At 40.3% G+C, this 14,977-nt stretch overlaps 1 long non-coding RNA gene across 1 annotated transcript; it reads left to right on the plus strand.

Annotated features, from left to right (window-relative positions):
• The first annotated feature begins 544 nt into the window (after window positions 1-544).
• Window positions 545-14,634, plus strand: LOC307030490. Its single transcript, XR_013805668.1, has 2 exons — window positions 545-775; window positions 13,478-14,634. It is a non-coding gene; the product is annotated as an uncharacterized lncRNA (long non-coding RNA).
• The last annotated feature ends 343 nt before the right edge of the window (window positions 14,635-14,977 follow it).

The raw sequence follows: 14,977 nt of genomic DNA on the forward strand, positions 1-14,977 counted from the left end.
GGGAGTGTCAGCCTCACTTGCTCGCGGAGTTTGTGTTCGCGCTCGTGAAAAGTTTCTGACACTTTGGGGCGGAGCCACTGGACTTTGATTGACAGTTGCCAGGAAACCTGGAGTTGCCAGGTTTGGTAAATGCCTGAACTACCAAGAACCGAGGAGTGACAGCTGCAAGATCAGTTGGACGAGATTGAATGGCAAAGTTGTCCATAAAAAAACATTATATTCGTAAAGTGTACAGCTAATATATATATATATATATATATCAATTCATTTTATATAAAACAATACATTTTTGAGTGGGCTGTATCTGTCGAAAACTGCTAGCTACTGTCTGCTGTACGCACCTCCCTTACGAAATGAACTATAGTATTACTATAGTATACTATAAGAGTTGAATAGTGTCCTATAGTAAGTTTGTAGTGTTTTGTAGTATTTTTCACCTGCTATCGTATTACTATAGTTGTTTCTGTAGTGCCATTTTATTAGCTATAGTCATAGACTGTATATATAAATGGACGTAGGGTCCGTGACGTCACCCATAGGATTCTGCAGAGTTGCCGAGAAGCCCTTAGTAGGCGGAGTCGGCCACTAACGGCTCGACACTGACGTCAGAGTTCAACTCCCGCCTTCTCCAGCCTGCTCCAAATAAGGGCAAAGAGGCGGAGCCGAGGCGGGACCTCCTGCCACCGAGCTGAAAGTTCCAGAGCTAGCTGAAGCTACCAAGCTAAGCTAACATGCTCCCCATCTACACACTGCCGTGGCATTTTACGTTTCAAAGGTAAGCGGACATGAAACTATTCAGCAAAACTATAAATAATAATCTAAGTTATTGAGTTTTTAGCATAATACTTCAGAATCTTAAAATCCCTTAAAGTTTGTATGCAATTGTGCTAAATTCAACACTGGAATCAAGCAAATATTAATATGTTTGCATGACATTAGTTATTTATATTTTGATATCACTTAATTATACGTTTAATACATGTAAGTCAAGCTAAGGTACATGTGATGGTAGCTAGTTAGTGCTCTTACCTGTGAGGCCTCCTCCAAACAGCATAATAACCAGACTGTATCATTAAAACTAAGTACCAGTGCTACATCCTTGACTTAGACAAACAATTCAAAAGACAACATGTATTTGGGTGGTTGACGTGAACTCAAATCCAAAGTGAAAAAAAGAATAATTCAAAAATATATGTCCAATGACATATAATTATATTCCCTTATATGTGAATAATTCAAAACTGAATGTGTCCATTTCTAATTCTTCATATATTTAGCATATTATTCACTTTTTGGTGTGGTAGTCCTAAAATGTGTCCACCGGTGCAACAACATAAAGAATGCCATTATTTAATTCAGAGAATGTTGGACAGGTAAGATAGATAAGCACAAGGCATATTAGTTTGTCCCAATTATATTTCCACATCAAACATACCCTCAACAAATTCAGAATTATGTTATTTATATACTATAAGATGTACACATAGAGACTTCACCCAAATGTCTGGGTTACATTCAATATAATTAGTATAAAACTCAAGGAATCTTCATTTCATTCTTATAGCTGCATAGTGATGATAATCTTGCATGAACTTCTGGGAGTTTTTTGTGAATGTAAAGTCTTAGATGCTTGATAAATTGTTATACTATCCAACACTTTTTACATAGATTTTTCATTAAAATACCTTTTCCCCTCACAATTCAATTTGTCGCACCACAGGACATTTTGTTGCACCATTGGACAACAGAATACTAGTATGCCTATGTTGTGTACAAAGTCAAATTTATTATTTTAAATTCAGTCAAAACACAGGTAAAATATATATTTTTAATTGAATTCATCAACATTGTAGATTCTACAAAATAACATTGAACAACATTGAACATTTGAATTCATATACAAAAATTCATTGAACAAACGTAATCATACTTAATCACACATAACTTGATCATAATCACGATATAACTTGAACATAACTTGATCATAATACAAAAGAAAACTCCAATGTCAACACAACAATGAAAAACACACAAATACTGTAAATAAGTACGAACCTTTTGTTAGGAGTGATGGTCCCGTCTCTTATCAATATATTGAACATGTTTCATATTGATCAACTGTCTATCTAAGTTATTTTTTTATTTCCCAGCCCTAAGTGAAACATCCTGTGGTTCTTTTCATACCTCATTGAAAAGCAACCAGTCGTACTTGGTGAGTTGTGCGGCCCGCTGGTAGGGCTCTGGCTCAGAGATGACAGAAACAAGTTGGTCCTTGCTGTACAAAATATAGTCTTGTTTAGCAGGCCACTTGAATATGTTTTTGTTGCTTACTTGCTCCATGCAATTCACTGCAAAGTGCTCCTCATTTATTTGGGTGATTTGGCCCACAAATGGCTTATTCTCGTACTTCACTATGACAAATTTCCCCACAGTGTACTCTGCCTCTTCCTCTTGCTCCACTTCCTTTCCACTATTGTGACTTTCAGGACTCTTGGGCTGGGCTTCAAAAGACTCAGAGGAGCCGCTTTCCTCTGCTCGATTGTCTGGCCTCATCTTTTTAGGGGAGAAGCAGCTGCACATTTCTGGATAGCGGCAGAAACAGCTGAGAGTCCTGTAGAAAATCTCTCCTGGTGAGAATGACAGGATCTGGTGCGTGGTAAGTAGGGCTGTGCAATTTAATCGATCCTGCGATATATATCGATATTTTGTTTCCCGAGAAAGTATCGATATTTCAGCCGCGGGTATCTTTACATTAACTCCCATTCAAATCCCCCCTGTTCCGCCTGGCACTCTGCTCGCTGCCCATTCCCCCCCGTTCGCTTTGCATGAAGAGTGGTTACGTCAGCCAGCCGAGCCGCTAGTGTCGCTGTAGCATTTCTAGATACACAGACGCCGGTGTCTTCTTCTCGCAGTGAGTGCGAAGCGGTTCAGGAGAATGGCGGCAAACATTAACCACACTGGAGAGGGTCTTCTCTAGCGCCGGAGATATCGGCCCAATCCCAAACCACTCCCTCGACGGAGTGAACTCCGTCTGTAGCCACACTCGCAGCTCAACGAGGCTCCCTCCTGTCAGATGGAGGGAGTAAATACAGCAGCAAGCTTTGGGACGGCCTCCCCTCTCTCCGGCAGAAACAGAAAATGCCGTAACTGTATGTAACAACGGTTTCAAATCAACATCTCTTAGACAAAAAGTTTAAATTAATAACTCAAATAAAACTCCTAACATCTTTCATTGTGTTTCAAAGCTCTTTTAGTTTTAAAACTGATGTTTATAAGCTTCTTAGTTTTTCCAACGGTCTGTAAATATACACAACTTTATAATAAAATGCACACATACCTTTTTCTAGACTAAACACAGGTATGATCCTAAGTTAAAACATATGAGGTTATCATGAGGTTGCTAACATCGCAGTTTATCAGTGGATGTTTGCTGGAACTACTTGTTAACAGCTTGACAGCAGCGGACATACACAGCGCGACTCCGGTCAGGTAGAGACCGGTCTCAAGTCAGCACTGCTGCAGACTCGCTGTTTGAGGGCTTGATAGCCCACACCGCTCCACACTCGTAGGCGGACCCTCCGCGTGAACGCGCAAACGGAGGGGTAGGGTTTATGGGGCGGTTTGGGAATGGGCCATCGTCACTGCTCAGAGAAGTGCACTTCTCCCAGACCACATTGATCAGATTATATTCCTGAACAAAAATCTGAAGAGAATGTAGATGCAGTTATGTAGAGAGGAGCCTTTCTGTTTAGTGTTTTTGGCTTAAATGTTACTCCTTTGGACTTGAATTATTGGCAGATACATTTTACATTAAATGTTGTTCTTAGTGACTTGAATTATTGGCTACCTCATATTCTGTGTTAAGCTAAAAATGCTGTAAAAGAATCTGTTCAGAACAGGCCACCTGCTGCACCTTTTAATTCTCCATTGTCCATTGTGATACTGCACTTTATGTACTTACGTTTCAAAGGCTTGTAAACTACAGTTGGCACTGTTTCAATAAATGAAACAAATTTTCTCACCACATCTTTTGAGTCATTTTGTCCAACATTTGCAAGCTGTAGACTCTCTGTCTAGTCAGAGCCATATATTGTATAATTGATGCTTTCAGTTTTCAGTTGAATTAATTCAATCCAAGTCAATGGAACACTCACAAGATGTCACCAAAATCACACTGTCCCTTTAAAATCTTTCAGAAAATGATGTAAGTGTATCGAAATATATCGAATCGTATCGAATTGTATCGTTGGCTGAATATCGTGATATATATCGTATCGTGAGCTCAATATCGTGTATCGTATCGTGAGATTAGTGTATCGTTACAGCCCTAATGGTAAGTATGCCTGGGACTTTTGGAACAGACGCTGGCAACATCTCATCAAACACTTGTATGTCTGCCTCATTGATCCATTTGAATTGGATGTTGGGGACCTCTTTTTGGATCAGGAATTCATAAAGGTCCTTTGGGCTTTGTATGTCCTGCCCTCCATGGACATGGTTGTCGGCCATTCACTTGACTGCACCCCCAACCCCATCCGGTGCGCCTTTTCCGTGGGCTCTCTCCGAGTAGTTCCACGTAACCCTCTTCAGCCCCCATGTGTATGGCACACTGCTTAACAAGTAACAGTTGACCTTGTTCCTGTACTGAGTTACTGGACCATCACTCAGTACATGCATAGTGTCAATCTTGTGGCCAGACTTTTCCATAATGTCCTGGGCCACTGGTTTTAGATGGGCCCACACAGCACGCTCACTGTGGCTGACTGAATCTGAGATGGTGGCGTAGGACTGTGACCCTGTGCATGTGTACGCCACAACAGTGTGAATAGAAGCCTGCCGCCTGTTCCCTCCAAAATGAAATGACTGAATTTCTGTATTTAATTTACAGGCATAATTTTCAGAAAAGTCCACGTGCAGGACCATTTGGTTCTCTTTCAGGTGTTCCTTCAGATGCCTGAACTTCTTGGCCTGATGAAGCCAGTTGAACTGGTGGATGGCAATACCTTCCAACTGTTTCTGGAACTCTTCAACCAGTCCTTTCACTGTACCATTCTCGGTCTTCTTCACCCAGTTTTTATATGTTTTATCTCCGACCACCACATCTTCCTTCGCCCAGTGTTCCCATCTGGCCCGATCATCTAGGTTGTGTGTGGCAAGCTGGCATTCATCAAAGCAGCACTCAGTGCATGTGCGTTCCATGCATTTTAAGTTCTCGGTATTACAGGTTATGCTGGAAAGAAGATCTGATAGGCTTTTTGATGGTAAGATACCACGCTGTGACAATGTATCAATCAGTAGACGCAGGTTTTCATGTTGGTAGCAGGCGCATGTATTGCGGTCATTTGATTTGGCTTCTGTTACATAAAATGGCCTGTAGCGTACAAACTGTCTGTAAGACAGTCGAAGGTGTGGTCCAGCAGTCTGGAGGTATTCCTTGTGCAAGTCAACCAACGATTTTGCAAGTACTCTCCTCTGCATTTTTTTTTTCCTTCCAATGATGTCTTTCTTCCCTGGAAGAAGCCTGCTGTTCTCATCCCTTAATAAGAAGGACTCCACTTGTTTCTTCTTTTCTTGGCCAGTGTTTCCTCGCTTTGTTTGTGTTTTTTTGTCAGCACGTTTATCCATATTCCGTCTTTGCACGAGGCGTTGATTCTTTCGTCTAAATGTATTTACTCTTCTTCTTTCAGCCTCAAGTTCCTTCATTAATTTCTCATTTTGTTTTTGTAGTTTCCGTAGTTCTTTGGTCATTTTAGTTTTTCTTCTTTTTTTTGGTGGATTTTGGTTTCGGGGGGACTTCTCTGGTGTGCTACACAAAACGTGTACTGGTACTGGGACGGCATTGATCACTTCATGCAGAACCGGCCTTGCCACTGAGGCTCCATTGATAACTGGCCTTGTCACTGGGGGGTCATTGATCTCTTCAAATGGCTGGTCATGATCCTGAGGTGATTGTGGCGTAAGATCAAGGACAGCATTAGTGGCTTTTTCCCTTGCCCTACATCTCTGCTTTGACTCTCTCCATTTCTCTCGTAGCTTCTTCTGTGTTGCTGGCGACACAGACTTCACGCTTAGCTGAACAATTTTCCCGCATGCTTTCTTCTGCTGATATCTGTGGGAAAAATTATGAAACCAACCATGAATATTGTGATATGATGTTGCATTAATAATGTCATGAAATGTTTTAATTCTTAGGCTAAAATAACTTGTGGTAACTTGTCAAATGTACTTTCTGCGTCTCTCTCTCAGCAAGTTCTCTTTCCTCTCAGAATCTGCATTCAGCCTCTCCCTAAACTTCCTGGACCTTTCCTTGGTGGTCATTTCAGCCTCTCACTTTGGAAATCAAACTAGCTTTAACAAAACAGGGAAGGAAGGTTTGAGTTGTGTTGTCCTCAATTTCTGAGGTTAAGAGAAAATGCAAAAAGCTACTTAAATTAGTCATCAAAAGTAAGGAGAGGAGTAAGGAGCCAGAGAGGCAGGTTAGAAAGAAGGGAAGATGGAACAAGGGGGGGCTTGATAGAGAGGGAGTTTGGTGGGGAGAAGGGGGGGGTTGGGGAACTTGAAGATGGATGGGGGAGGGAGGGAGGTTGGGGGTGAGAAAGAAGGAGAAGATTTGACGGGCCATCCAAAATGCAGCCGTCCATTAACCTCCATTCATTTTTTTAGACTCAGATTATATCTCTTTTGCATATTTAAACTAATTATTCAATAAAACTTGTAATACAAAAAATGTTGGTTTACATGTTTGCTTTCACTATGTTAAGTTTCATTATGATAGGAGTAAAGGAAAAAAATAAGTGAAACTGACTTCATGTTGTACTATAGGACAGTGCGTTGCACCAGTGGACATTTTCAAAGTCAATGCTAGTTTGTGGCCTAGCTATATGAGAGACATTCTTCATCCTGAGTAACAGTGTTAAGGTTTACATTATTTTCAATGATCAATCAATATAAATTGATACAAATATTCAGATCAATACTTAAATTGCGTTGTACCAAAGGACTACCTTAAAACGACCAGTTCCAACACTGCACGGAAATAGTAATATTATGAAAATATTTGAGACAGAACTGACCTTGTGTACAGTCCATGTGCTCCAGTGATGTCTTCTGTACTTCCTGGTTCTGGAAGGACCCCTCTCAGTAATGGGTTGGTCACATTAATGCCTGTTTTATATCTACATAATGCTGTTGCTCCAGGAGGACACCAGTTTTGTGGACAAAATGTAATGTGTCATAATAACTCTACATAGGGACCTTAACACTTATAACCTCTAGATTCATTAAGTAAACACTCGTATGACATGCATTCAAGTATTTTAATGTATTTAGATTAATTTCTCATTAAATTACAGACGTTTTAAGATAAGTAATGCTACCGTGGACAGTTGCACCGGTGGACAAATGGCATGTTCAAAGCAGAATATTTGCATAGTTGAAGAACAATACTCATTGTTTGCAGATGGATTAGATGTAGAAGAATAAACTGCATATTAAAAACATGAATTTTAATTAAATATTATCACATTTTTGTTATTTTGTCACTGTGGACACAAAAATTGAGCATCACGTCAACCACCCATTTAAAGACCAATCTTTATTTGAATCTGCCTCTTAACCTGATATATTAGTTATACAGTAATAGTATTGACAATCTAAAAAAACGGAGCAACTCAACAGTCACAGGGTTCCCACAGTACCTGGAAAACATGGAAAACATGGAATTATTTTTTTCATTTTCCAGGTATGGAAAAGTCATGGAAACTGAGCAAAAGTGAACACTTACATGGAAATAGAAACAGTTGTCCTGGAAATTTTTATTGGATGAGGTGTAAAATAGTAATAAAATGAAACTATTGTGCACAGAATTAAGATGACTTTATAAAAACCCTTTACATGTGAACAGCTTTTACTGTAGATATAAATGGATGATCCCATGTTGTAGAGCATGCTCTTGGCATATACTGCATCGTATATGGTATATTGGATGTTGGAATTTGATGCAGGCAACTTGGTGATATGGACTTTAAAAGTATAGTTTCGGATTGGTGGACTTCAGGAATAATAACGTTACTCGCGATCTCAATAGAAGGGTCAAATACATGCATTTCCCAGCCAACACGGGAGCCTTGACATCTACAGTGAAACTTCTTATGCAAGTTTATCCTCAAATGTAAGTAGCTGTGTTTTAACTGTGGTAAACTTGGGTTTATCAACGTTAGTTAGTAAGCAGTGTAATCTTGCTAACTAGCTAGAATTTGGATTTGTTAATGATGGTTAGCAAGCACATGGAGTGCAAACTTGCTAGCCAACATTCAGTTTGCTAACTAACTAGCTAGTGTTGGCTAGCTTGCATTGCTAATACATTTTCACATTAGGCTGGGACATTTCTTCTATACTAGTTGACATGAATAGTCTAGTATTGATACATTTTGTAACATTCATTCTTATATCTACTTTTAGCTATTTTGTGATTTTTCGTTTTTTTCTTAAAAAAAATTATACAAATAAATAGGAACATTTGAGGTGAGACATTTTTGAAAAACCATTGATCATGCCTAGACTGATTCTATACATCTATACTGTTAAGCTAAGCTTACTAGTGGGGTTGCTGTACTGAGGAACCACAGGGGAACCAGCCTTGTGTTTTCCCTTTTAGGTTCATTAGTTTGATTTCCAAAAGATTTTACAGAGTAAGAGTAGGCATATACCCCTTCTACGTTTCATTGACTTTTCCTAAAACCGTGTTATTCACCACATTTAGGGGAGTTTGTTTTGAATTTAGATTTGTTAATGATGGTTAGCAAGCACATGCAGTGCAATCTTGCTAGCCAACATTCAGCTTGCTAACTAACTAGCTAGTGTTGGCTAGCTTGCATTGCGAGCTAACTACCAATACATTTTCACATTAGGCTGTGACATTACTTCTATACTAGTTGACATGAATAGTCTAGTATTGATCAATTTTGTAACATTCATTCTTATATCTACTTTTAGCTATTTTGTGATTTTTCATTTTTTTCTTTAAAAAAAATGATACTACTAAATAGGAACATTTGGGGTGAGACATTTTTGAAAAATCATTGATCATGCCTAGACTGATTCTATACATCTATACTGTTAAGCTAAGCTTACTATTGGGGTTGCTGTACTGAGGAACCACAGGGGAACCAGCCTTATGTTTTCCCTTTTAGGTTCATTAGTTTGATTTACAAAAGCTTTTACAGAGTAAGAGTAGGCATATACCCCTTCTACGTAAGACTCATAATCTCAAATGTGTGATGCATTACAGGAGTGAGTGACAATGACACGCGGCAGATTCAAGTCACATTGGAAAGATGACTCTCAATACAAGGACTGGATTGGAGAGGTACCAGGAGATGTCCACAAGGCTTATTGCAAGTTTTGCCGCAAGTCATTTGACATCAGCAATATGGGGGTCGGTTCCCTCAAGAGCCATTCAAAAGGACAAACCCACACCAAGTTAGCTGGACAGCTAAATAATGAAAGAAGAATGACAGATTTCTTGACTACAAAAACAGGAGAGGGAAGAAGCGGTCCAACAAGCCAGGATATCGAAAGTGACAGTCAGGTGCCCAGTACCAGCAGTGAACAGTCTACGGAAAAAGGCTCTGGAGCTCAGGGGAAAACATTTTTTTCAAGCCAAGCTGTATTTGAAGCAGAGTTTCGCTGGGTCATGAAGATGGTCAGGTCACACTTCTCGTTCAACTCCAACTCTGACATTTCAAACACTTTTGCTCAGATGTTCCCAAACAGCGAAATTGCCAAACAATTTACATCTGGCGCAACAAAATCGGCTTACCTTATATCTTTTGGCTTGTATCCTCATTTTAAAGAGCAGCTGATCGAAGACGTAAGAAAAGCAAAGTGTCATGTAGTGTCTTTTAACGAATGCCTTAACAAAGTGACACAAACAGAACAGATGGATATCATTCTGCGCTACTGGAGTGAACGCGAAGGGAAAGTAGCTGTGCGTTACTTCACTTCAGAGTTCCTAGGACACACTCAGGCAGAGAAGCTCTTGGAGAGTATCAACAGATCCCTGTCACCTCTGGACCCCAAGAGGCTCCTGCAAATATCAATGGATGGCCCTACAGTGAATTGGAAGTTCTTAAGAATATTCCAAGAGGACAAGAGCAAAGAGGATCCAGATGCACCAAAGCTCATCAACCTGGGAAGTTGTGGTCTGCATGTTGTGCATGGAAGTTTCCAGACCGGAGAAAGGGAAACAGGTTGGAAAATCGGAGATGCGCTGAGAGCTCTTTGGCAGGTGTTCCATGACTCGCCAGCAAGGCGAGAGGATTTCAGTGAGCCGAATAAAACGGCAAGATTTCCTCTGAAGTTCTGTGCCACTCGATGGGTTGAAGACTTGCAAGTTCCTGAGCGGGCAATCGAAGTGTGGCCAGCTGTGATGGCGTACATCCACAGCCACAAGAAACTTCCAAAGAATAAAGTGCCTACATCCGCGTCCTACTTGACAGTCAAGAAGGCAACCGAAGACCCTCTTTTCCTGGCTAAACTTGAGTTTTTCGCTTTTGTTGCAAGACAGCTGAAGCTTTTTTTGAAGGTATTTCAGACAGATGCCCCAATGGTGCCATTCTTGGCAAAGGAGCTCCAAAGCACCCTGACAGGCCTGCTGTCATGCTTTATTAAGAGAGAAGAGCTGGCAAAGATCAAGACACCTCTCCAGCTCACTAAACTGGACCACCAAGAGAAGCAAATCCATGTCCCACTCAAACACCTGGACATAGGATTTTCAACCAAGCAGGCTTTGCAGAAGGCATCTGAGAAGCTCCAGGAAAATCCAGTGAAAATCGTGGAGTTCAAAAAAGAATGTGTCTCCTTACTCGCAATGACCTGCAAGAAAATTATGGAGAGAAGTCCTCTCATGTATCCAGATGTGCGGCATATGAGGTCCCTTGACCCTGTGATGATTGTGACGGAAACCGAAAGTACAACAGCAATGTTTGAGAAACTCCTTCAGGTTCTCCTCAATGCTGGATGGTGCCCTGCCACAGAGTGTGACAAAGTCCTTTATCAGTATAAAGCATTCTCACTCAATGTCAACACAAACCACAAAGCAGAGTTCCAAGAATTTGTTTACAGCTGCAGACTTGAAGAATTCTTCGGAAGATATCTCAGTGGCAAAGAAGAGTATGCAGAACTGTGAAACATCATGCAATGTCTCTTCACGCTGTCTCATGGACAAGCTGCAGTAGAAAGGGGGTACTCTGTTAACAAGGATATGCTTGTTGAAAACCTACAGGAGAAGATGCTAATAGCAATGCGCTTGGTCCACGATGCAATGGCTGGGCACACAGATGGAGCTCTTCCAAAAGACGTCAAGCAACACTGCAGAGGAGCAAGGACAAGATATGAGATGTATCTGGAAGACCAGAAGAAGTTGAAAAAGCAAACCCCTAAAGAGAAGAAAAGAAAGGAGCTCTCCCAGGAAATCCAGAAAGTGAAAACAAAGCGGCAAAAAGTAATAACTAGCGCTGAAACAATGGAGAAAGAAGCACATGAAATGGCAGTCATGGCAGAGAAGAAGCACGATTTTACACTGCTGTCAAAATCAAATGCCTATCGGAAAGGGGTTGCTGATAAAAAGGAAGAGGTGGCAGCTCTATACAAAGCCCTGAAAGAGCTGCAAGAGTCTGTCAATAAGTTAAAGCAATGAGCTATGCGCAATAGCCTTTATGGATGTATGAAAGATTGTAATATTTATTGGTCACCCTCCTAAAGACAAATATAACACCATTTTAGCTTATGGATATGACCAATTTTAACTCAAAATAACATTCTGTTTCAGATCTTCAGACTGTAGAGAGGAGGAGGAAGAGGAGTGGAGAGGGGGAGGAGCCAGGAGGGCACAGAAGGAAAGAGGGAGGAGGAAGAGAAGAGGGGCGAAGATGAAAGAGGAGAAGAAGAGGGGGATAAGAGAGTAGAGGATGACAGAGGAAAAGGGAGAAGAGTGGAGAGGAGTTGAGAAGAGTAGGAAGAGAAGACAGGAGCGAGCACAAGAGGGGAGGTGTGGAGAGAAGAGGACAGGATGAGATAGGAGAGGAGTGGAAGAGAGAACATATATAAATCCCAGTGCTCATGTGTTTCAAAGTTCCAGTTCAATAAATTGTTGTTCATCTACAGCTTGTTGCATTATTTCATGCATTGACATTATCAATAAGACATATCTAAGCATTTACAATGTAGACTTGACTGGCACATCTTTTAAATCAAGTAAGTAGTCAGGTGTCCTAGGGGGTTGTGTGTGTGAGGGGAGAGGGGCGCGGATGGGGGCGGAAAGCTTCAGGGGCCTATCGATCATCACTTAATATGGTACCTGGAAAATCAGGAGGTAGCATGGAAAAAATGTCAAGGCAAGCGTGGGAACCCTGAGTCAACTTTATGTTTCTTTTTGTCTAAAGCAGGAGTGGGGAACCTCCGGCCCCCGGGCCGTATACGGCCCGCGAGACAATTTGATACGGCCCTCGAGGTAATTTATAAATACACGCAGAAAAGAAATCTAGACCGCAAAATAATTAAACAGGCGAGAGCCTGTTTTTCCTGGCCAAGATCAGGGTCCTTGAACACAACACGAGCCTAACGTGTCATCACGTGGTATATGTCTCGTTCATGGTCTCGTCTGACAGGGGTGCAGTTCTGACGGAGAGCACGGCTCCGGCACTTCAGATAAGGAGCATGCAGCAGTTTTTGCGTGGCTGTGTCTTTAGTTGTGAGCCCAGTGGCGATCTGTCCATCTGTCACACTGATCATACAGTCAATAACTTTGTTGTTATTAGCATCTGGTTAGCTAGCTATGCTAACGAATATAAGAAGCTTTTTCTACAACCATTGAGGTAAAGGCACATCTTTATATGATCATTATAGTTATAAAAAAAATAATGGAACAAAGTAAACGGGTATAAAATAGCCTACTATATGACAGTAAAAAAATGTTGTCATAAAGAAAAATAAATCTCCTTACAGTTCTGTTTCATATGGGTGTTGAGAGATGTATCCATAGATCTCTTAATGTTGCTCTCAAAGTGCACCAGATTGATGGTTTTAACTTCAACATTTAAAAAAAAATCTTTCCGGGGGAGCTTGCCCCCATACCCCCCTAGAGGAGGTACACTTTAAATCATGTTCACATGGATAGGAAACTAAATTGCACACATCTTGTGTCCATATATTTCTTTTTTGGTGGTCATGCCACAACCGTACACGCATACGCGAGTCATGGCAAGATATCTGGATTAAGAGGTTTCTTTTTCTTTGCACAGCATGAAAGAAAGGCCAAATGAATGGGCTGTGATTTTAGTATTTTTAAGCAGCGGTAAATAATTTGTACGGCCCTCGGAGGATGTTGAAAAAATTGAAATGGCCCTTGAGAGGAAAAAGGTTCCCCACCCCTGGTCTAAAGCATTTATTATTTTCATTTTCCCCCTCTCATATTCAGTGTGGACGGATTGAGACAGCATGGTGTCCAGAAAGCTGCAGAGACTTCAGGGAGAAACCTCCGTGTGATGGACGTCCTGTCTGTTGGTTTGGAGAGGACTGATGGAGGAGCCCATGCTGGGCAAAGCTGATACCAACTGCACAGGCCTAGTCTGTCACTTTATTTGACTAAATGTGTTTACTTATACATTTAATAGGTTTACACCTTCTGTCCATATGTACTTTTTATTTAAAACATGTTTGATTAACTTTTGGTTCACAATTCAATAAATTGTATTTGTATTTGCACTCCTTTTGTCCATTATTCTTACTGAAAATGTTAGATTACAAATTCACATCTGACTGAAGATTGGCCCCATTTATTTGTGACATCGCAAACTCTGCGCTACAAGGCACAAGTGATGTGAAGCTCATAAAGCGAGGCAAATACAAATAATCAGCGGATGGAGTGTAGATGTGGAAATAGGTGCATTCCATCAGCTGACTGTTTTTACAATAAAAGTAGTTTCTTAGTGAATGTCCTGTACTGGTCTTAAAATCTCATAACACCAGCTTTTAATTTTCCTCTTGGATGTTCTTCTTGACCCTCAGAGAAGGAGAACATGTCGTGTCGTTCAGGCATGTCCTTTCCTAACAAAAATTACAGGAAACATAAAACATATTATTGCAGAACAAGTGTGTTATTTATGAAAGCGGTGTGTTTGTGTGTTTAGGGGCTGTAGATATAATTATTTTGTAATTGTAATGTTTTTTTTTATTTCAACAGTGACCTACAAAGACAATCAGATTATGAATGAACAGTATGAAATTCATCAACATTGAAATATATGTTATTATCCAAATAATATTTAACTGTTATAAAAATTTAGTGCAACTGTAGAAGCTTGCTCTGTTGTCTCACTGAAAGAATAACTTTTACCAGGTTTTTTACAGACAATATTGAGAGATAAATAGTAGCAGTTCTCACTATGTGTTAAATATCTTTGCCTTCAAAACATTAAATTAGAAAGCTGACAAAATCACATTGCCTGTTAACATATAAATGTAACTTTTTGCATGGAAAAACCCTTAACTTAACTGATGTGTAGGTGATCTACAGTAGTATTGTTTAATGGAATGTATATCAGTGTATTAAAGTCAATACTTCATTTATGTAAACCAATATCTTTCTTGATTCTTTGTACAGTATGAAAAAAAGAGTATTTGTACCTGTGCTGAAGTTCACTGCTGTGAGGAGTCCAGTTATGTCTCTCACTCTCTGGTCCAGCCTGTCTGCATCACCTGGACACCTTAAACAAACAGATATATATACAGTTGCAAGAAAAAGTATGTGAACCCTTTGGAACTACCTGGATTTCTGCATAAATTGGTCATACAATGTGTTCTGATCTTCATCTAAGTCACAACAATAGACAAACACAGTCTGCTTAAGCTAAAACCACACAAACAATTATATGTTTTTATGTTTTTATTGAACACACCATGTAAACATTGACAGTGC

This window comes from Notothenia rossii (assembly GCF_949606895.1).
Source record: "Notothenia rossii genome assembly, chromosome: 2".
Classification (NCBI taxonomy): Eukaryota; Metazoa; Chordata; class Actinopteri; order Perciformes; family Nototheniidae; genus Notothenia; species Notothenia rossii.